Source organism: Vipera ursinii (genome assembly GCF_947247035.1).
Source record: "Vipera ursinii genome assembly, chromosome: 3".
Taxonomy (NCBI): domain Eukaryota; kingdom Metazoa; phylum Chordata; class Lepidosauria; order Squamata; family Viperidae; genus Vipera; species Vipera ursinii.
The window spans coordinates 134,492,281-134,514,130 of record NC_139516.1 but is presented as its reverse complement, the minus strand read 5'-3'; the positions used below and the strand labels follow the sequence as shown (position 1 = coordinate 134,514,130).

At 46.9% G+C, this 21,850-nt stretch overlaps 1 long non-coding RNA gene across 1 annotated transcript in view; it reads left to right on the top strand.

The window, feature by feature from the left end:
* The window catches only part of LOC310637536, a 36,742-nt gene extending 15,650 nt beyond the window's left edge, over positions 1–21,092 (top strand). Inside the window, exon 3 of the long non-coding RNA XR_014491941.1 lies at positions 21,003–21,092. This is a non-coding gene — a long non-coding RNA (uncharacterized lncRNA). The remainder of the gene's footprint in view (positions 1–21,002) is intronic.
* The last annotated feature ends 758 nt before the right edge of the window (positions 21,093–21,850 follow it).

Here is a 21,850-nt window from a genome sequence, read left to right as displayed (position 1 = left end):
AACATCAGCCACTGATGCATGAAACCAGAAGAAACTCATCAAGATCTAATCAGCCAGAGACCAGAGGACTGCAACCAGAGATAAAAAATGTTAATAGTTACAGTGGCACTTTGGTACTCAACAGCTTTGAAACTCATTGAATTTGATGCTTGATGCATTTTTGACATGAATATTTTGTCCTGGTACTTACTGTTTGTTTGGTACTCGACACTCAAGCTAGAACTTGTTAGTGTCGATTGCCTTGTGACTAATATATTATTCCTTAGAGGAAAAAATTGTTTGGTACTTGTCTTTTTCGGTACTGAGGTAACACTGTAACTGCTATGCATTAGGTCACATTTGAGTCAACAAACTAACAAGAAAGGAATGTGCGATAGACATTGGAAAAGGATAAAAAAGCAAACTATTCAGAGCTCTCTTTGAAGGCTCCATTGTCCAATCCTTCCAACCATGCTATGGAGTTCTCATTTCCAGCCCCCCCCCTCACTTAAGAACAGCAAGTGTGTATGTTATTATAAGTGAGTGAAGGTGTATTTTATTATTAATTTTTTCACACTTTGAAATAAACTTCACTGCTGCTAAATTTCAGCCTATAGTGTTTCAGCATAAGATTAGGCTGTGATTCTGGGGATTTGTCTCAACATCAAGGAGAACCTGATTCTATGATGTCAATGGATTTCTCAGGGTGCCATTTTCTTTGTAACAGGTATAACAATGTGCAAAAAGGCTAAAGTGGAATGAATGAAAATGCTAATTTCAAATGTCTGATGATAATCAACTAGTGGTCATTGTTCAGAAAAAAGTTTTTGGGATAACAGTGGGTAGTTTGAAAGGAATAAAGCTAAATAATAAAAAATGTTAAAAAGTAAAGCAAGCAAAATTATCAATATTATAATCTCTTACTTGTGATTGTGTACAAATCTGATGAATGCAGTTTAGTATGAAGCCGAAAAGATTGAGAAAAGACTAAAATGGTTAAAGGTTTATAGCAAGTCAGCTAAAAGAAAAAGATATAACACCAGAGGCTTTATAATTGTATAGAAAGATATACCGTATATACTTGAGTATAAGCCGACTCGAGTATAAGCCGAGACCCCCAATTTTACCCCCAAAAACTGGAAAAAGTTATTGACTCGAGTATAAGCCGAGGCTGGGAAATGCAGCAGCTGGAGGCTGGATCCCCCTGCTGAGATGAGAGAACGGGGTGGCAAGCCGCCGAGAGAATGGGGCGGTGGAGTGCTCCGCCGAGAGAATGGGGCGGCTTGCTGTTCTCTCGGTGCAGCACGGCAGAGGCTGGATCTCGCGAAAGAAGTCTCCGCTGAGCGAGAGAATGAGGCGTCTCAGCGCCCATTTTCTCGGTGAAGACTTCTTTCAGGGGATGCAGCTTCTGCTGCCCCTTTCTCTCAGCTGCCCAGTGGAACAGCTTGCCACCAGAAATCAAGAGTGCTCCATCACTGGAGGTTTTTAAGAAGAGACTGGACATTCACCTGTCTGAGATGGTATCGGTCAGTGGTGGCGAAACTTTTAGAGACCGAGTGCCCAAACCGCAAGCCAAAACCCACTTGTTTATCACAAAGTGCCAAGGCAGCATCGGCATTCTGGTGCCCTCGGGGGAGGGGACAGGGAGGCGCCTCTGAGTGCCGTCTCTGGCATGAAAAAAAAGGGGGAGCAAAAAATGGGCCACCGTACCGCAAGGCACAAAAACGCCAACCGCCGTGCCGCAGGGTGCAGATACAAGGCACCGCATCACGTGAGAACGGGGCTGGGCTAGTGAGTATCACGCAGGCACTAGCCCCGCCCCCTTTGCAGCATGTGCCTGCTCGTGGCCCCGTGCGCGCATGCACGCATGTAAAATGCTTCCCCCTCCCTTTTCTTCCAGTCCACCAACCAACAAGGACCTGCTGCTGGCAGCGGTGGTGGCGCACGTGCCAACAGAGAGGGCTCTGAGTGCCACCTCTGGCAGGCGTGCCATAGGTTCACCACCACTGGTATAGGTCCTCCTGCTTGAGCAAGGGGCTGGACTAGAAGACCTCCAAGGTCCCTTCCAGCTCTATTCTATTCTATTCTATTCTATTCTATTCTATTCTATTCTATTCTATTCTATTCTATTCTATTCTATTCTATTCTATTCTATTCCATTCACTTTCTATATTTCTATTCTATTCTATTCTATTCACTTTCTATATTTCTATTCTATTCTATTCTTATTACCATTCTCTATTCTATTCTATTCTATTCTATTCTATTCTATTCTATTCTATTCTATTCACTTTCTATATTTCTATTCTATTCTATTCTATTCTATTCTTATTACCATTCTCTATTCTATTCTATTCTATTCTATTCTATTCTATTCTATTCTATTCTATTCTATTCTATTCTATTCTATTCTATTCACTTTCTATATTTCTATTCTATTCTATTCTTATTACCATTTTCTATTCTATTCTATTCTATTCTATTCTATTCTATTCTATTCTATTCTATTCTATTCTATTCTATTCTATTCACTTTCTATATTTCTATTCTATTCTATTCCATTCACTTTCTATATTTCTATTCTATTCTATTCTATTCTATTCTATTCTATTCTATTCTATTCTATTCTATTCTATTCTATTCTATTCTATTCTATTCTATTCTATTCACTTTCTATATTTCTATTCTATTCTATTCTATTCTATTCTATTCTTATTACCATTCTCTATTCTATTCTATTCTATTCTATTCTATTCTATTCTATTCTATTCTATTCTATTCTATTCTATTCTATTCTATTCTATTCTATTCCCATTTGTTTGAATTGGCCGGTCTGGCCTGATGGGGGAGCTGGGTTTTAAATTGTCATTTTAGATTGCATTATTGTTTTTTAATTGGGCACTGATTTAATCTTTGTTTTAACTTTTGTATAGTATTGTATTTTTATTTATATGCCCTGTGAACCGCCCTGAGTCCCCAGGGAGAAGGGCGGTATATAAATTAAATTAACATAACATAACATAACATATTCTATTCACTTTCTATATTTCTATTCTATTCTATTCTATTCTATTCTATTCTATTCTATTCTATTCTATTCTATTCTATTCTATTCTATTCTATTCTATTCTATTCACTTTCTATATTTCTATTCTATTCTATTCTATTCTATTCACTTTCTATATTTCTATTCTATTCTATTCTAATCACTTTCTATATTTCTATTCTATTCTATTCTATTCTATTCTATTCTATTCTATTCTATTCTATTCTATTCTATTCTATTCTATTCTATTCTATTCTATTCTATTCTATTCTATTCTATTCTATTCTTATTACCATTCTCTATTCTATTCTATTCTATTCTATTCTATTCTATTCTATTCTATTCTATTCTATTCTATTCTATTCTATTCTATTCTATTCACTTTCTATATTTCTATTCTATTCTATTCTATTCTATTCTATTCTATTCTATTCTATTCTATTCTATTCTATTCTATTCTATTCTATTCTATTCTATTCTATTCACTTTCTATATTTCTATTCTATTCTATTCTATTCTATTCTATTCTATTCTGTTCTGTTCTGTTCTGTTCTACGTTCTGTTCCAATCCATTCCATATTTTCTATTCCATTCTGTTCCACTGTCAGAGCCCATCGGAGGCAACCCAGTCAGCCCAAACAGGAGTTACACTAAGGCTCTCCTCTCAACCTGAACCCCTCCTTACCTTTCCTTTTATCTGCATCCTATTTTTAACTGCCGGCTCTGCCCTGCCCTATTTTGTCCTTGAGCACTCGTGAGCTCATCAAGAACAGAAGGTAACCATGGGGGGAAAGGCAGGGCAAGATCTGCAAGATCCCCATTTGCGTTTGACTTTGCCATCCCATCTGGTTCGAGATAACACACCACACACACACACACACACACACACACACACACACACACACACACACACAGAGAGAGAGAGAGAGAGAGAGAGAGAGAGAGAGAGAGACGCACACCTCAGCAAAAAAGAAAGAAAGAAAAAGAAGTAGTAGAAGAGGCAGAGAGCCCCTGTGGGTAGGATTGAGGATGGGGAGAAACAGCAAGAAGACCGGGTGGGGTGGGGTGGGTTAATCACTAAACCTTCCAGTGTTTAACCAAAGCAGCTTTTGCATTTGTCAAGCTCTGCTAGCAGGGCACTGGACGGGCCTGGCGGAGCTGCTGAAGGTGAACGGGAGAAGGTGAGTCTTCGCCGAGAAAATCTCAGCGCCCATTTTCTCGGCGAAGACTTCTTTCGGGGGATGCAGCTTATGCCGCCCCTTTCTCTCAGCTGCCCAGCTAAGAGAAGGGGTGACAGAGGCTGGATCCCCCGAAACAAGTCTCTGTGAGACGAGAGAACAAGGCGTTGGAGCGCTCCGCGAAGTGTGGGGTGGGGAAGCTTGCCGCCCATTCTCTAAGCGACGAAGACTTCTTTCGGGGGATGCAGCTTCTGCCGCCCCTTTCTCTCAGCTGCCCAGCTAAGAGAAGGGGTGACAGAGGCTGGATCCCCCGAAACAAGTCTCTGTGAGACGAGAGAACAAGGCGTTGGAGCGCTCCGCGAAGTGTGGGGTGGGGAAGCTTGCCGCCCATTCTCTCAGCGACGAAGACTTCTTTCGGGGGATGCAGCTTCTGCCGCCCCTTTCTCTCAGCTGCCCAGCTAAGAGAAGGGGTGACAGAGGCTGGATCCCCCGAAACAAGTCTCCGTGAGACGAGAGAACAAGGCGTTAGAGCGCTCCGCGAAGTGTGGGGTGGGGAAGCTTGCCTCCCATTCTCTCAGCGACGAAGACTTCTTTCGGGGGATGCAGCTTCTGCCGCCCCTTTCTCTCAGCTGCCCAGCTAAGAGAAGGGGTGACAGAGGCTGGATCCTCCGAAACAAGTCTCCGTGAGACGAGAGAACAAGGCGTTGGAGCGCTCCGCGAAGTGTGGGGTGGGGAAGCTTGCCGCCCATTCTCTCAGCAACGAAGACTTCTTTCGGGGGATGCAGCTTCTGCCGCCCCTTTCTCTCAGCTGCCCAGCTAAGAGAAGGGGTGACAGAGGCTGGATCCCCCGAAACAAGTCTCCGTGAGACGAGAGAACAAGGCGTTGGAGCGCTCCGCGAAGTGTGGGGTGGGGAAGCTTGCCGCCCATTCTCTAAGCGACGAAGACTTCTTTCGGGGGATGCAGCTTCTGCCGCCCCTTTCTCTCAGCTGCCCAGCTAAGAGAAGGGGTGACAGAGGCTGGATCCCCCGAAACAAGTCTCTGTGAGACGAGAGAACAAGGCGTTGGAGCGCTCCGCGAAGTGTGGGGTGGGGAAGCTTGCCGCCCATTCTCTCAGCGACGAAGACTTCTTTCGGGGGATGCAGCTTCTGCCGCCCCTTTCTCTCAGCTGCCCAGCTAAGAGAAGGGGTGACAGAGGCTGGATCCCCCGAAACAAGTCTCCGTGAGACGAGAGAACAAGGCGTTGGAGCGCTCCGCGAAGTGTGGGGTGGGGAAGCTTGCCGCCCATTCTCTAAGCGACGAAGACTTCTTTCGGGGGATGCAGCTTCTGCCGCCCCTTTCTCTCAGCTGCCCAGCTAAGAGAAGGGGTGACAGAGGCTGGATCCCCCGAAACAAGTCTCTGTGAGACGAGAGAACAAGGCGTTGGAGCGCTCCGCGAAGTGTGGGGTGGGGAAGCTTGCCGCCCATTCTCTAAGCGACGAAGACTTCTTTCGGGGGATGCAGCTTCTGCCGCCCCTTTCTCTCAGCTGCCCAGCTAAGAGAAGGGGTGACAGAGGCTGGATCCCCCGAAACAAGTCTCTGTGAGACGAGAGAACAAGGCGTTGGAGCGCTCCGCGAAGTGTGGGGTGGGGAAGCTTGCCGCCCATTCTCTCAGCGACGAAGACTTCTTTCGGGGGATGCAGCTTCTGCCGCCCCTTTCTCTCAGCTGCCCAGCTAAGAGAAGGGGTGACAGAGGCTGGATCCCCCGAAACAAGTCTCCGTGAGACGAGAGAACAAGGCGTTGGAGCGCTCCGCGAAGTGTGGGGTGGGGAAGCTTGCCGCCCATTCTCTAAGCGACGAAGACTTCTTTCGGGGGATGCAGCTTCTGCCGCCCCTTTCTCTCAGCTGCCCAGCTAAGAGAAGGGGTGACAGAGGCTGGATCCCCCGAAACAAGTCTCTGTGAGACGAGAGAACAAGGCGTTGGAGCGCTCCGCGAAGTGTGGGGTGGGGAAGCTTGCCGCCCATTCTCTAAGCGACGAAGACTTCTTTCGGGGGATGCAGCTTCTGCCGCCCCTTTCTCTCAGCTGCCCAGCTAAGAGAAGGGGTGACAGAGGCTGGATCCCCCGAAACAAGTCTCTGTGAGACGAGAGAACAAGGCGTTGGAGCGCTCCGCGAAGTGTGGGGTGGGGAAGCTTGCCGCCCATTCTCTCAGCGACGAAGACTTCTTTCGGGGGATGCAGCTTCTGCTGCCCCTTTCTCTCAGCTGCCCAGCTAAGAGAAGGGGTGACAGAGGCTGGATCCCCCGAAACAAGTCTCCGTGAGACGAGAGAACAAGGCGTTGGAGCGCTCCGCGAAGTGTGGGGTGGGGAAGCTTGCTGCCCATTCTCTAAGCGACGAAGACTTCTTTCGGGGGATGCAGCTTCTGCCGCCCCTTTCTCTCAGCTGCCCAGTTAAGAGAAGGGGTGACAGAGGCTGGATCCCCCGAAACAAGTCTCTGTGAGACGAGAGAACAAGGCGTTGGAGCGCTCCGCGAAGTGTGGGGTGGGGAAGCTTGCCGCCCATTCTCTCAGCGACGAAGACTTCTTTCGGGGGATGCAGCTTCTGCCGCCCCTTTCTCTCAGCTGCCCAGCTAAGAGAGGGGTGACAGAGGCTGGATCCTCCGAAACAAGTCTCCGTGAGACGAGAGAACAAGGCGTTGGAGCGCTCCGCGAAGTGTGGGGTGGGGAAGCTTGCCGCCCATTCTCTCAGCGACGAAGACTTCTTTCGGGGGATGCAGCTTCTGCCGCCCCTTTCTCTCAGCTGCCCAGCTGAGAGAAGGGGGTGACAGAGGCTGGATCCCCCGAAACAAGTCTCCGTGAGACGAGAGAACAAGGCGTTGGAGCGCTCCGCGAAGTGTGGGGTGGGGAAGCTTGCCGCCCATTCTCTCAGCGACGAAGACTTCTTTCGGGGGATGCAGCTTCTGCCGCCCCTTTCTCTCAGCTGCCCAGCTGAGAGAAGGGGGTGACAGAGGCTGGATCCCCCGAAACAAGTCTCCGTGAGACGAGAGAACAAGGCGTTGGAGCGCTCCGCGAAGTGTGGGGTGGGGAAGCTTGCCGCCCATTCTCTCAGCGACGAAGACTTCTTTCGGGGGATGCAGCTTCTGCCGCCCCTTTCTCTCAGCTGCCCAGCTGAGAGAAGGGGGTGACAGAGGCTGGATCCCCTGAAACAAGTCTTCGCCGAGAAAATGGGTGGCAAGCTTCCACCGCCCCATTCTCTTAGCGGAGGCTTGCAGAGGTGGCGGCGGAGCTGCGCGCGCAGCTCTCCAAACCGCCGCAGCCCGTTTGGAGAGCTGCTGCCTTCGTCCATGTTTGATGAAAGCAGCAGCTCTCCAAACGGGGGTAGAAGTTCTTTTTTTGTTGTTGTTGACTGGAGTATAAGCCGAAGTGGAGTTTTTCAGCCCAAAAAGTGGGCTGAAAAATTCGGCTTATACTCAAGTATATACGGTAGAAACAACATGCTAGAGATGCCAAAATGTTTATTTAAAACATTTTAAAGACCTTTTATTGCTTTAAAAGACTTACATAAGCATCCATATTATGAACCACAAACCTGGGCAGCTAACAAAACAATGAAAACAACAACAATAAAAGAACCAAACCAAATAAATCATAGTAAAAACTAATGACATACATTTTGTTTTCAGAATGGATATTTTTCATGATTTTTATAAGATACAGCAGAGGCCACTAAAGTGGATGGCTTTGCAAGGACATTAAACCAAGTACAAATTAATTATGTTCTATTGAATCAGATTCAGCTTGTTTTACATGGAAAAAGGATCGCCATCTTGTCCTATTTTAATACCAAGTTGATGCTCTTCCAAGGACAATCCAATAATTCCTTTGATGTCATCTACCCACCATATCTACTGTCTTCCTTTTCTATTTGTCTCAATCTTGCCAAACATAATCATTTTTTCTAGTACAGCATCTGTTAACATCATATGTTCAGAATAAATGGCATTCTGCTTGCTAATAATTACTCAAGAGAGCAATCAGCCTTTATTTCACTCAAGATTGATTGTTTCTCCTTGCACTCCATAATACCTTTGAAATCCATCAAGGTGTTTATCTTCATAGATCTTTTTTTCTCTTCTTCTTTGTAGCTATCGAACTTTATAGGAGTCTGTTACGAATGGAAAAATAGCTGGTTGAGCTATTCTGATCCTTGTTCCCATTCAGACATATTTATTTCTCATGATAAGTTTCTTATTGTTTATTTTCTTTCTGATATTAATATCCTCTTTACTTCTTCAGTATATTGGTTGTCTTTATATCGTTGTTAGCTGCGAAGTTGTGTCCGGCCCATTGCGACCCCATGACAATGTTCCTCCAGGTTTTCCTGTCCTCTACCATCTTTTGGAGTCTGTTTAAGCTCACACCTACTGCTTCAGTGACTCCATCCAGTCACCTCATTCTCTGTTGTCCCTTTCTTCTTTTGCCCTCAATCTTTCCCAGCATTAGGCTCTTCTCCAGTGAGTCCTTCCTTCTCATTAGGTGGCCAAAGTATTTGAACTTCAACTTCAGGATCTGGCCTTCTAAAGAGCAGTCAGGGTTGATCTCCTCTAGGATTGACCGGTTTGATCACCTTGCAGTCCAAGGGACTCGCAGGAGTCTTCTCCAGCACCATAGTTCAAAGGCCTCAATTCTTTGGCGCTCAGCCTTTCTTATGGTCCAACTTTCACAGCCATCCATTGCAACTGGGAAGACCATAGCCTTGACTATACGCACCTTTTTTGACAGGGTGATGTCTCTGCTTTTTAGTGTGCTGTCTAGATTTGCCAATAAAAGAGCAAACATCTTTTATTTTCTTGGCTGCATTATCCATCTGCAGTGATCTTGGAGCCCAGGAAAATAAAATCTGTCACTACCTCCATTTCTTCCCCATCTATTTGCCAGGAATTGAGAGGGCCGGATGCCATGATCTTGGTTTTCTTAATGTTAAGTTTCAACCCAACTTTTGCACTCTCCTTCTTCACCCGCAACAAGAGGCTCTTTAGTTCGTCTTCACTTTCTGCCATTAGAGTGGTATCATCTGCATATTTTAGGTTGTTCATATTTCTCCCGGCAATCTTAATTCCAACTTTTGATGCATCTACAGTAGGCCTGCCTTTCTCATGATGTGCTCTGCATATAAGTTAAATAGGCAGGGCAACAGTATACAGTTTTGCCGGACTCCTTTCCCAATTTTGAACCAATCAGTGGTTCCATGTCCAGTTATCACTGTTGCTTCTTGACCACATATAGGTTTCTCAAGAGACAAATAGGATGGTCTGGTACTCCCATCTCTTTAAGGACTTGCCACACAATCAAATGCTTTAGCATAGTCAATAAAGCAGAAGTAGATGCTTTTCTGGAACTCTCTAGCTCTCTCCATGATCCAGCATATGTTGGCAATTTGATCTCTAGTTGCCCTGCCTCTTCAAAATCCTGCCTGTAGTTCTTGATCCACATACTCTAGCTTGTAGGATTTTAAGCATAACTTTACTAGCATGTGAAATGAGTGCAATGGTGCGATAGTTTGAACATTCTTTGGCACTGCCTTTCTTTGGAATTGGAATGCAAACTGATCTTTTCCAATCCTGTGGCCACTGTTGAGTTTTCCAAATTTGCTGGCAAATTGAGTGTAGCACTTTTACTGCATCGTCTTTTAAGATTTTGAATAACTCAGCTGGAATACTGTCACCTCCACTAGCTTTGTTGTTGCTCAGTTTTTCTAAGGCCCATTTCACTTCACATTCTAGGATGTCTGGCTCGAGGTCAGGGACGTTAAGCTCATTCTTGTACAGTTTTTCAGTGTAATTTGCCACCTCTTCTTAATCTCTTCTGCCTCTGTTAGGTCCCTGCCATTTTGGTCCTTTATCATGCCCATTTTTGCATGAAACGTTCCCTTCATCTCTCCAATTTTCTTGAAGAGATCTCTGGTCCTCCCTATTCTATTGTTTTCTTCTATTTCTTTGCACTGTTCATTTAAGAAGACATTCTTATCTCTTCTAGCTATTCTCTGGAATTCTGCATTCAATTGGGTGTATCTTTCTTTTTCTCCCTTGCCTTTCGCTTCCCTCCTGTCCTCAGCTATTTGCAAAGCTTCCTCAGACAGACATTTTGCTTTCTTGCATTTTGTTTTCTTTGGGATGGTTTTAGTTGCTACCTTTTGTACAATGTTGCGAACCTCTGTCCACAGTTCTTCAGGCACTCTAACAGATCTAATTCCTTAAATCTATTTGTCACCTCTACTGTATATTCAAAAGGGATATGATTTAATTCATATCTGAGTGGCCTAGTGCTTTTCCCTACTTTCTTCAGTTTAAGCCTATACTTTGCAACAAGAAGCACATGGTCTGAGCCACAGTCAGCTCCTGGTCTTGTTTTTACTAACTGTATAGAGCTTCTCCATCTTTGGCTGCAGAGCACATAGTCAATCTGATTTCTGTGTTGACCGTCTGGTGATGTCCATGTGTAGAGCTGTCTCTTGGGTTGTTGGAAAAGAGTGTTTGTTATGACCATCGTATTCTCTTGACAAAATTCTATCAGCCTGGGCCCTGCTTCAATTTGTACTCCAAGGCCAAACATGCCTGTTATTCCGGTTATCTTTTGGCTTCCTACTTTAGCATTCCAGTCCCCCATGATGATAAGGACATCATTTTTTGGTGTTAGTTCTACAAGGTGCTTTAGGGCTTCATAGAACTGGTCAATTTCATCCTCTTCAGCACTGGTAGTTGGGGCATAGACTTGGACTACTGTGATATTGAATGGTTTGCCATGGATTCGAACTACTCTTTTATTGACTATGAAGGCTTCTTTTGAGGGATTCTTGCCCGCAGTAGTATACCTGATGGTCATCTGAATTAAATTCTCCCATTCCTGTCCATTTTCGTTCTCTGATTCCTAAGATGTCAATGTTCAGTCTTGTCATCTCTTGTTTGACCACGTCCAGCTTTCCTTGATTCATGGATCTTACATTCCAGGTTCCTATGGAGAAATTTTTTTTACAGCATCGGACTTTCCTTTCACCAGCAGATACATCCACAGCTGAGCGTCCTTTCAGGTTTGGCCCAGTCACTTCATTCTTTTTGGCGCTACTAGTACTAGCCCTCTGCTCTTCCCCAGTAGCATATTGGACACCTTCTCACCTGAGGGGCTCATCTTCCAGCATCATATTGTTTTGCCTTTTGGTACTGTCCATAGGGTTTTCATGGCAAAGATACTGGAGTGGGTTGCCATTTCCTTCTCTAGTGGATCACGTTTTGTCCAAACTCTCTGCTATGACCTGTCCATCTTGGGTCGCCCTGCATAGCATACCTCATAGCTTTATTGAATTACGCAAGCCCCTTCACCATGACAAGGCAGTAATCCATGAAGGGGTGTCTTTATATAACATTGAGGAAAAGAATAAAATTTTAAAAATTAAAGCCATCTTTATTCATCCAAAAATTTGACTTTCCATTTTTTATATTCATAATAACTACTTCTAGTTCTATATCTTTTTCTTAACAAAGTGGTGTCATATATGTACCTCAATGTTAAAAGTAGTGTTTTAACCTACAATAATTGTAATTCTAGTTAAAATCTTTTCCAAAGCTGCCTTTGTCTTAATAGATTTGATGTATATAGTATATGTATAGTATATATATATATTTTTTGCCGGCTCCAAAGATGGCGGACGCGCTGGGGAGAGCTCCGTAGCCCCCAACGGTAAGGCGTCCCCCCAGGACGCCCCCCAGGATGTCAGTGGACCCCTGGGGTGGGGCCAGAAATTCGGGCAGATGAGCTGGGCAATGGTGCCACCCGCTGCCTCCCGAAACAGCTGCAGGGGTGCCGGGACATCTCCGCCTCGCCGCCTGGGCCGTTGGCAACCGTTATAAACGGGGGCCAGCGCCTCTGCCCTGCCTCTACCACTTGTTCATGCTGCCGGGCAAGGGCGGTGTCTCCGCGGATCAGCTGTGCAGCGGAGACGCCGGCGGCGAGGACGACAGCGGCGATGGCGACGACTCTCCAGCTCCAGTCCGGTCGCCTATTCAGGGAGCCGGCAGCCACGGTGGCAGTGGCGGCAGGGCTTCTCCAGGCCCGCCCCCTGGCCCATGACAGCCTTGGCAGCCATCCAGGAGGGGCCGGAGGCTCTGCTCTGCCCCGGCCCCCTGATTGGCTCCCGGGCGGCGGCGGCATCTCCGTGGATCAGCTGTGCGGCGGAGGCGCCGGCGGCGAGGATGACAGCGGCGGCGGTGATGATTCTTCATCCCCAGTCTGGTCGTCTATTCAAGGAGCCGGCAGCGACGGTGGCAGTGGCAGCAGGGCGTCTCCAAGCCCGCCCCTGGACCACGACAGCCTTGGCAGCCATCCAGGAGGGGCCGGAGGCTTTGCTCTGCCCCGGCCCCCTGATCGGCTCCCGGGCGACGGCGGCGTCTCCAGGCGATCGGCGGAGACGCCGCTGACCAGCTGGGTGGCGGAGGCGGCGGCATCTTCATCGGCGCCGGCGGTAAGAGCTTCGCGGGCCCTGGTCCGCGATCTCCCATGATCCCGATCACCGGGCAAGGGCGGTGGAGACGCCGATGGCGAGGACAGCAGCGATGGCGGCGACGACTCTCCAGCCCCAGTCTGGTCGTCTATTCATGGAGCCAGGCAGCGACGGTGGCAGTGGCGGCGAGGCATCACCGGCCCGCCCCTAAGCCACCACAACCATTGCAGCCATCCAAGAGGGGCCAACATCTCTGCCCTGCCCCGACCCCCCCTGTTTGACTCCCGGGCTGTGGCGGCATCTCCAAGTGATCAACGGAGGCGCCGCGGACCAGCTGGGTGGCGGAGGCAGCGGCATCATTGGCAACGGTGATGGCGAGAACCCCGCGGGGCCCTAGTCTGTCGTCTCCCCACGGGCCTGAACACCGGCGGGGGCAGTGGCGATGGGGCGCCTCTAACCCGCCCCTGAGCCACTGCAACTGCTGCAGCCATCCGGAGTGGGGCCGGCGCTTCCACCCTCGGCTCCCTATTATGCCTCCCTGGGCAACAGCGGCACCTGGGAAGATCAGGAAAGACCCCGCGGATCAAGTGGATCAGCTAGGCGGCGGAAGAGGCAGCCGCAGCAACCGCCCTGAGCAGGACCGGAGTCGTTACTCTGCCTCGACCTCCTGACCTGCTCCTGAACAACGGCGGCGTCTCCCTGGGATCAAGGAGATGCCGCAGACCGGCTATGCGGACCCGATCGACCACCACCGAGGGGCCTTTGACAGCGGCGCTAAGCTTCTCCAGGCCCCGGTCAACCAACTCACCGAAAATCCCTCGACGGCAGCACCACTAAACGCGGCGTGGCGTCCCCGGCCCGCACCCTAGGTGCCGACGGTGTCTCCGTGCCGATCAACAACCTAAAGACGCCAGGATGCAGCTGACCAGTGGAGATGATGGCGACTAGACCACCGAGGCCATCAGCATCTGGCCTCCACCAGCTCCGAACCCCCTGCCCTCCCTTGCCCCACAGGACATGATGGGCCTGGGTGTAAGCCACGGTGGCAGAGTGGCCTGTCCTACACCTGCAGCCCCATAGAGGTGAGAGCTCTATGAGGTATGCTTCACCCAGAGTGGGTCCTGGACCACCCCCAGAAGTAGAATCACAACCCATCGTGAGAGGATGGGGAGTGGCCTGCTTCTGGGGTTCACCCAACCAAGTGGCAGTGGTTGGATGACGGTCCAGATACCCACCTACCCAACTAGACCATCCTTCCAATGCTCCACCCAGGGGACCGCCTTCCCAATGCTCCCCAATGCTCCCTATGCTTCTCCAATATTCTAGCATAGATCTACTCGCCCTCAGGAGTTCCCCCCTCTCCTGGGTTCGTCCTGCCTTCAATACATCAAACCTCGATGACGGGCCCAACCATTGGGCCTCTGAGAGATGGCCAGGCAGGGTCAGGGGCCTTCATCACAAGACCAACAAGAGGCCCCTGGTTAAGTTTCTTGTTAAGTTTTTTGTCGGGTTAGGGAGGGGGGGCGGGAAAAGAGTATGGCTGCTCGGGAAAGGCAGGCCTTCCGGCTACCATAACGCAGGCCAGGCCTACGACCATTCGCGATGGTGAGAAACGAGGACCAGTCGCCGACAATACCCAGTGGCGTACTGACGAACATCCTATTCCCAGGATGGTGGGGAACGGCAGAAGGTGCACAAACAGAGGGCCGTATCGTCACCGGGAGTGTCATCTCCGCTCTGTACAAGCGGTGAGACGCTCCGACCCTCTGTACTTCCCCGGAGGACCCGGGAGCGAAGGTGTGCAGCCTCCTATGCTAAGGCTGGTCTACCTGAATGCCAGGTCCGTAGCTAACAAGGCTCACCTTGTTCGTGACCTAGTGGAGAGCGAGCACGCGGACCTGGCTTGCATCACGGAAACCTGGCTGGGCCCAGAGGGTGGTGTCCCTCTGGTTGACCTCTGCCCGCCAGGTTTCCAGGTGCTGCACCAGCCTCGGACCCATGGGAGGGGCGGGGGAGTGGCAGTTATCATCAGGGAATCCCTTAGCCCGCGAGAGACCACCGTCCCTCAGATGGTTGGGTGTGAGTCTCTCCTACTGAGATACGGCCCGGGGGCGCAGTTGGGCCTGCTGCTGGCATACCTACCACCTAATCGTGCAGCGACAGCCCTGCCCGAGCTACTCGATGTCCTCTCAGGGTTGGTGGTTGAATTCCCAAAACTCATGGTCTTGGGCGACTTTAACCTACCGTCCCTGGGAGGATCGTCCGATCTGGCTCGGGAGTTCATGGCTTCCATGGCGGCCATGGACCTGTCGCAAATAATTTCTGGACCGACTCATGAGAGAGGCCACACCCCAGACTTGATGTTCTTGTCTGGACGGTGGCGCGATGATATCGGTGGGGGTGCCATGACTGTTACGCCCCTGTCATGGACCGATCATCACCTCCTGCGGCTAGACTTCCCCTTTGCCACCCCCCGCCGTGGGTGTGTGGTGCCAACCAGATGGTACCGCCCTAGGCACCTAATGGACCCTGATAGGTTCCAGGCAGTGCTTGGGGACGCACATGCACTCCCTGCTCACAGCTCGGCGGATGCCTTAGTGGAAGCCTGGGAAAAGGCAGCCACGGAGGCTCTGGACCGAGTTGTACCCTTGCGGCCTCTGACCCGGCGCAGATCCCAGCGAGCCCCATGGTTCACTGCAGAGCTCCGGGAGATGAAGCGTCGGAGACGGGGCCTAGAGAGCCGTTGGAGATCCAGTCGATCCGAATCCGACCGATTGCGATTAAGAATCCTCACCAGGTCTTATCTCGCTGCGATAAGGGTGGCAAAATCCAACTACTTTTCCACCCTCATCGCGTCTGCAGATAATCGCCCGGCTGCCTTGTTCAGGGTGACTCGCTCCCTACTGAACCAAGAGGTGAGGGAGGAACCCTTGCAGGGTCGAGCCAAGGAATTCGGTCAATATCTGCTGGATAAAATTGCTTGGATTCGAACCGGCCTGGACTCCAACTGGGCTGAGCTGGAAGAACAAGACATGGACAGTCTTGTTGACGTCATCTGGGAGGAATTTGATCCTGTGACTCCTAAGGAAGTGGACAGGATTATGAGGAGGTTGAGCTCCTCCACATGCTTACTGGACCCGTGCCCTTCCTGGCTGGCTTATGCAGCTCGAGAGGGGACACGAGGCTGGTTCTTGGCGGTCATCTCTGCTTCTCTGAGTGAGGGTCACTTCCCCACCGCCTTGAAGGAGGCGGTGGTGAGACCTCTCCTCAAGAAGCCCACCTTGGACCCATCCTCATTGAATAACTTTCGTCCAGTCTCCAATCTTCGCTTCCTTGCAAAGGTTGTTGAGAGCGTGGTGGCGCACCAACTTCCTCAGATCCTGGATGAAGCGGTTTATCTAGACCCGTACCAATCGGGCTTCAGGCCGGGCTACAGCACGGAGACGGCATTGGTCGCTCTGATAAATGATCTCTGGAGAGCCCGGGACAGGGGCCATTCCTCTGTCCTAGTCTTATTAGACCTCTAGGCAGCTTTCGATACCATCAACCATGGTATCTTGCTGCGACGCCTCAGGGGACTGGGAGTGGGAGGCACGGTTCTGCATTGGTTCTCCTCCTTTCTCCAGGGTCACTCGCAGTCGGTGCTGGCAGGGGGACAGAGGTCGACCCCGAGGCCTCTCGCTTGCGGAGTCCCTCAGGGGTCGGTCCTCTCGCCTCTCCTGTTCAACATCTACATGAAACCGCTGGGTGAGATCATTCGCAGCTTTGGAGTAGGGTACCATCAGTATGCTGATGACACCCAGCTTTTCATCTCAACTCCAAACAACATCAGTGATGCCCTCGACGTGATGTCCCGCTGCCTGAAAGCGGTCCGGGAATGGATGGGGAGGAACAGGCTTCAACTGAACCCGGACAAGACTGAATGGCTATACGTACCGGCAAGCCAGGATACTCAGAACATCCCATCCCTTAACATCGGGGACATGTTACTACCCCCTGTTGATAGGGCCCGCAACCTGGGTGTCCTCCTAGACTCGCAGCTCTCCCTGGAAGATCACATAGGAGCTGTGACCAAGGGGGCCTTCTCCCGGGTTCGACTAGTTCGCCAACTACGGCCTTATCTGGACCTGGATGCCTTACGTACAGTCACCCATGCCCTTGTGACCTCTCACCTAGACTACTGTAACGCTCTCTACATGGGGCTGCCCTTGAGATCCACTCGGAAGCTTCAACTGGTGCAAAGTGCAGCGGCACGGACACTCTTGGGAGCCTCCCGATACTCCCATATCACACCTCTCCTCCGTGCGCTGCACTGGCTTCCAGTTGCCTTCCGTGTGAAATTCAAGGTGCTAACAATGACATACAAAGCCCTACATGGCATGGGTCTGGATTACCTATGGGAGCACCTTCTGCCAATGTCAACACCCCACCGTCCTGTGCGCTCCCACAGAGAGGGCCTCCTCAGGGTGCCACCGCTCAAGGAATGTCGGCTGGTGGCCCCCAGGGGGAGGGCATTCTCAGTGGGTGCGCCAGCCCTCTGGAACTGCTTGCCAACCGAAATCCGGATGGCCCCCGACCTCCGCACCTTCCGGCGCGACTTAAAAACTTACCTGTTCCAGCAGTCCGGCCTGGCCTGATAGCTCTAATTGGGGTCCCAGTTTGTTTTTACTATTGTTTTTCACTATTGTTCAATCTGTATACCTACCTTACTCTGTACACCGCCCCGAGTCCCTCGGGAGAAGGGCGGTTTATAAAAACAAACAAACAAATAAATAAATAAATAAATAAATAAATAAATAAATAAATAAATAAATAAATAAATAAATAAATAAATAAATAAATAAATAAATGTATGGTATAAGGATAATGTGCATTTTATTTAATTCTCTCCTATATTTCTGAATTACTTGTTTCTCCAGATTTTGTTCTTTTAATAATGTCTTCTCATTGCAGTTTCTCAGAAGATCAACCAAGTATTCTGGTACAGCCATTATCATTATTTAGCATACTTTGCTTCTCTATGTCCTTGCAGTAATCAATGAAGCAAAGGTAAATCTCCCTGTATTTACTTATTTTGTTTATTTTGCCACTTTTCCTGCAGTTTTCCCTTCCTTCCTTCCTTCCTTCCTTCCTTCCTTCCTTCCTTCCTTCCTTCCTTCCTTCCTTCCTTCCTTCTTCCCTCCCTCCCTCCCTCCCTCCCTCCCTCCCTCCCTCCCTTCTTTCCCTTTTTATATATTGATAAATATACATTCTTGGCACCAAGAACTATTTCTAACATTCCACAGTCTATTTTGTAAATAGTTTCCATTCACCCTTTTCATCCTCTCTTAATCTTTTGCACTAATTAGAGCTTTTCCATAATTACCTTTTAATAGTCTTAACTTTGCTATAAATTTTCCTGTGATTTCTCTAATCTTAAAAATCTTTTCTCTGTTTTATTTGTTTCTCTCTCTTTAAATGCAGGATAAACAATGTCTTAAATGAAGCACTAGCCTTGATTTAGTACTGCTAAATTCTCGGCAGGTATTCAGCCAGTTTAAATGTTTATGACTCTTAATTTAAAACCGGGCTCATGATTTATTTCTACCTGTCTATAGCAGGCCATTGTAGATGTATAAGACAAGCCTTACGAAAAATTCAGTCTATAATTCGATCGAATAGCCTTCTGTTCTATTCCTCATATAGTTTTGTTTCAATATAAGCAATTTCTGAAAACCAAGAAACTCTTGTTAGATTCCTTAGTAAGTTGATTGATTCAACAGTAATATTCTGATTCTAACTAAGGAACCAAGCGAGAGTTTCTTGGTTTTCTCAGATAAAGAACAATATTTCACAAATAATTATTTTGTGTGAATTCCCACATAACCAGAGCAGGGTTCACAAAATTCAATATATCACAATCAATACGATGAACGAAACATAATAAAACAACTGAAATGCAGCAGAGTCAAAACCAAGATTAAAGTCAAAGACATTTATTGCCACAGAATGTAAGTGTTAAAGGTATTGTTGCAGGATATAAGTTGTTCCATTATTAGTAGCACTGTTAGTCACGCAGTCAACCAAAAATTTAGACTGGCATTTTTATCCCCCAAGAACTTGGAACAAAGCAGGTGTTGTTGTTTGATGGTGTTAAAGGTATTGTCACAGGATATAAGTTGTTGCAAGTAAAGCTGCTTTTTGCAATTGACTGATGGTGATTCATAGATAGGAGGTACTGCAGGTTTTTTTTTGGGGGGGGGGTTGCATGCAAGGTGCCTATTACTATTGGTATTAACTTTGGTTACTTTTGCCATAGTGGTTCTATTTCTATTTGCAAGTCTTTGTATTTGTGATTTCTCTTCTATTTGCTGTGAACAAATGTGGCTTTCTGATTATTAAAGATATTTTTGATCAGGTGAATATGCTGAGGAATGATCAGAGGCATATTCAGTGCACTATAGCCTAAAGACGGATTCCTCAAAGTCCCCATACTTTTGCAGAAAGGGACATGTGAAAAACTATTTCACATTGCCCCTTTTAAGATGTAACTGGGAGAAAAATAATGGTCCAGATTAGTGACAGATTCTCACACTCTGAAGTAGGTGAATTTTTTTTTTGCCGGCAGATGTGTTCCTTTATGCCAGGCATGTCAAACTGCCGGCCTGTGGGCCAAATGCATCTTACTGAAATTGCACCCACCTCATTGCCATCAATAGGGAAAAAGTCATGATACATGCCTGCTTTATGCCATCTAATGAGAAACTGTTTTTAAACTGTTGTCTTTTAAAAGTGGACAGAATTAATGTAATCAAGCATTAGGTCTTCCAAATGTCTGGCTAGATCGTAATTTTGGTGTTATATACAGTTTTTAGTCCTATTGCAGTTAAAACTGCAATTGGGAATTTAAGGTATAGTACTTACTCTTTTGTTTATATTTATTAAATGAAGATTCTTGTTCTTTAATGCTTTAAGTATTATGCCCCATTATAATATGGGATTACAATAAAATATGTAATAATTCTGTCTACACTGAGATTCTTGACTAAGATTTCTTATCCTTTCCAGCTTGATAATGATATCCAATTTTGAAACAAGTCACTGTACATCTTTTCTTATTGTCCAAAATTTTTACCCTTACTTTATTATAATAGTAAAGGTAAAGGTTCCCCCACACATGCCTGCTAGTCGTTTCCAACTCTAGGGGCCGGTGCTCATCTCCATTTCAAAGCCGAAGAGCCAGCGTTTGTCCGAGGATGTCTCCGTGGTCATGTGGCTGGCATGACTAGACGCCAAAGGTGCATGGAACGCTGTTACCTTCCCACCGTAGTGGTCCCTATTTTTCTACTTGCATTTTTACGTGCTTTTGAACTGCTAGGTTGGCAGAAACTGGGATGAGTAACAGGCGCTCACTCAGTTACGGGGCACTTGGGATTTGACCCGCCAAACTGCCGACCTTCTGATCGACAAGCTCAGCATCCTAATAGCTTGTTCTAAAAGTTACTTGGTTTCTTTCTTTTTTTTTCTATTTGTACTTTCAATGAAGTAAGTCCAGTAAATCTTTCATACTTCCAGTTCATAGAATAGACCATAGTTCTTTAATACATACAAAATGTCTTTTTGATTGTTAAATTGTCATCCAATTCCACGTGTAGATCCAATATTTCCATCTTTCTTGCAAGTTGCAATTTTTACATCCACCTTAAAGTTCAGTTTTGTTGTCTTCAAAAGTGCTTGTTCATCTTTGAGAGCAACTTTTTCCAGTAAAAAGGTAAAAGGCTCCAGCACTTTACACACCTAGAGATCAAAAGTTTCCTTTAAAGTAGCCATCATGCACTTTAGTAATCAACCATGCAAGTCTTGATTTGCACTGAGATATAAACAAAACTCATTTTTCCCACATCATAAGATCTTTCTTACTAGCTTCAAAAGGCTTCTTTTAATCAGTTTCACAAAGGCTTAACATTTAAACTTATTAGAAACAATTGTAAAGCCTCTCCTTTGTTGTGTATTGCAAAAGATTACAAAAAACAAATCTTACAAAACTGAAAAGACATGGTTTCCTTTTAAAAAAATGAACTGAAAGGAATTCACCCAGCAATTTGTAGGCTTGTAGTTACAGGTTTTTTTTTTAATCTTAAAGTGGCAGTAGAACAAAATAACCTCCAAAGCAATTAAAAAGAGGTTTGGACAAGGCTTGACTCCATGAAGGCTGCATTTACAGCTCAGAGCATGGAAGTCTCAACTCCCAGATGATTGCAAGCGGATGCAAAATAATGATGGTTTCCGCTGCCAGCTCACAAAAATCAGCTCACAAAAGTACAACAATCAGATCTCTCTTTTCTTCCAGAGTGAATTTGGGCAATCTGAACTTCATATCTAGCTGCCTTTTTGTTTGAAATGCCCCTTTAATCCACCTGGAGGGAAGAAAATGTGGGCATAAGCTTGCCTCACTTCACAGGAAGCCTGGCTTGAGAAAGATGTTGACAATAAACATTATTTTCACAAAACACAATCATCCACTTTAGTTTTTAGTTTTGATTTCTATTTTCACAATTTCATTTTTTCTTTACATTCCACTTTCCTACTGTGTGTGAGTCTGAAAATAAGCAATTCCTGTTTTTAATACTGGTATAGTCAATGATCAGACTTCTTGGCTGTTTTGATCCAGCCTTGTTTGATCTGGTGTTAGTAGGAACAGTTCAACAATGGAACAAATTACTGGAGAAGCAGTGGTAACCACTTTCTTCTTTGTTGGAATGTTCAAGTGAAGGTAAGATATTCTTTTTGGGATACTTCAAACTAAATTCCTACACTGAATAGAGGGTTTGACTTGATTTCCTAAATTGCTATTTCACTATAGCTTTATGATGGTTGATTTTTATTATGGTTTCATTATCAGTGGGCTTCTGAACACTGCTTGGGTATTGTACAGATACAGATCTTTCTGTTTCCCCCCCCCCAAAGGAGTTTTGTTGGAACTAAAAGATGGCCTGCATAGGCTTTTGATTTAACCCAACACATCTCTTTGAATGCTTTACAAAAGAGGGGGAAAAAGACATTTAATCTAACAGAAATGAGAAAGGTGAACCTTAAAGTCCATTTTATTTATTTGGTGAGCTGCATATTGATTCATGGAACACAACAAACTTATACCTGTGAACATGTTTACCGTGTTAAACATTGAATAAATCATGC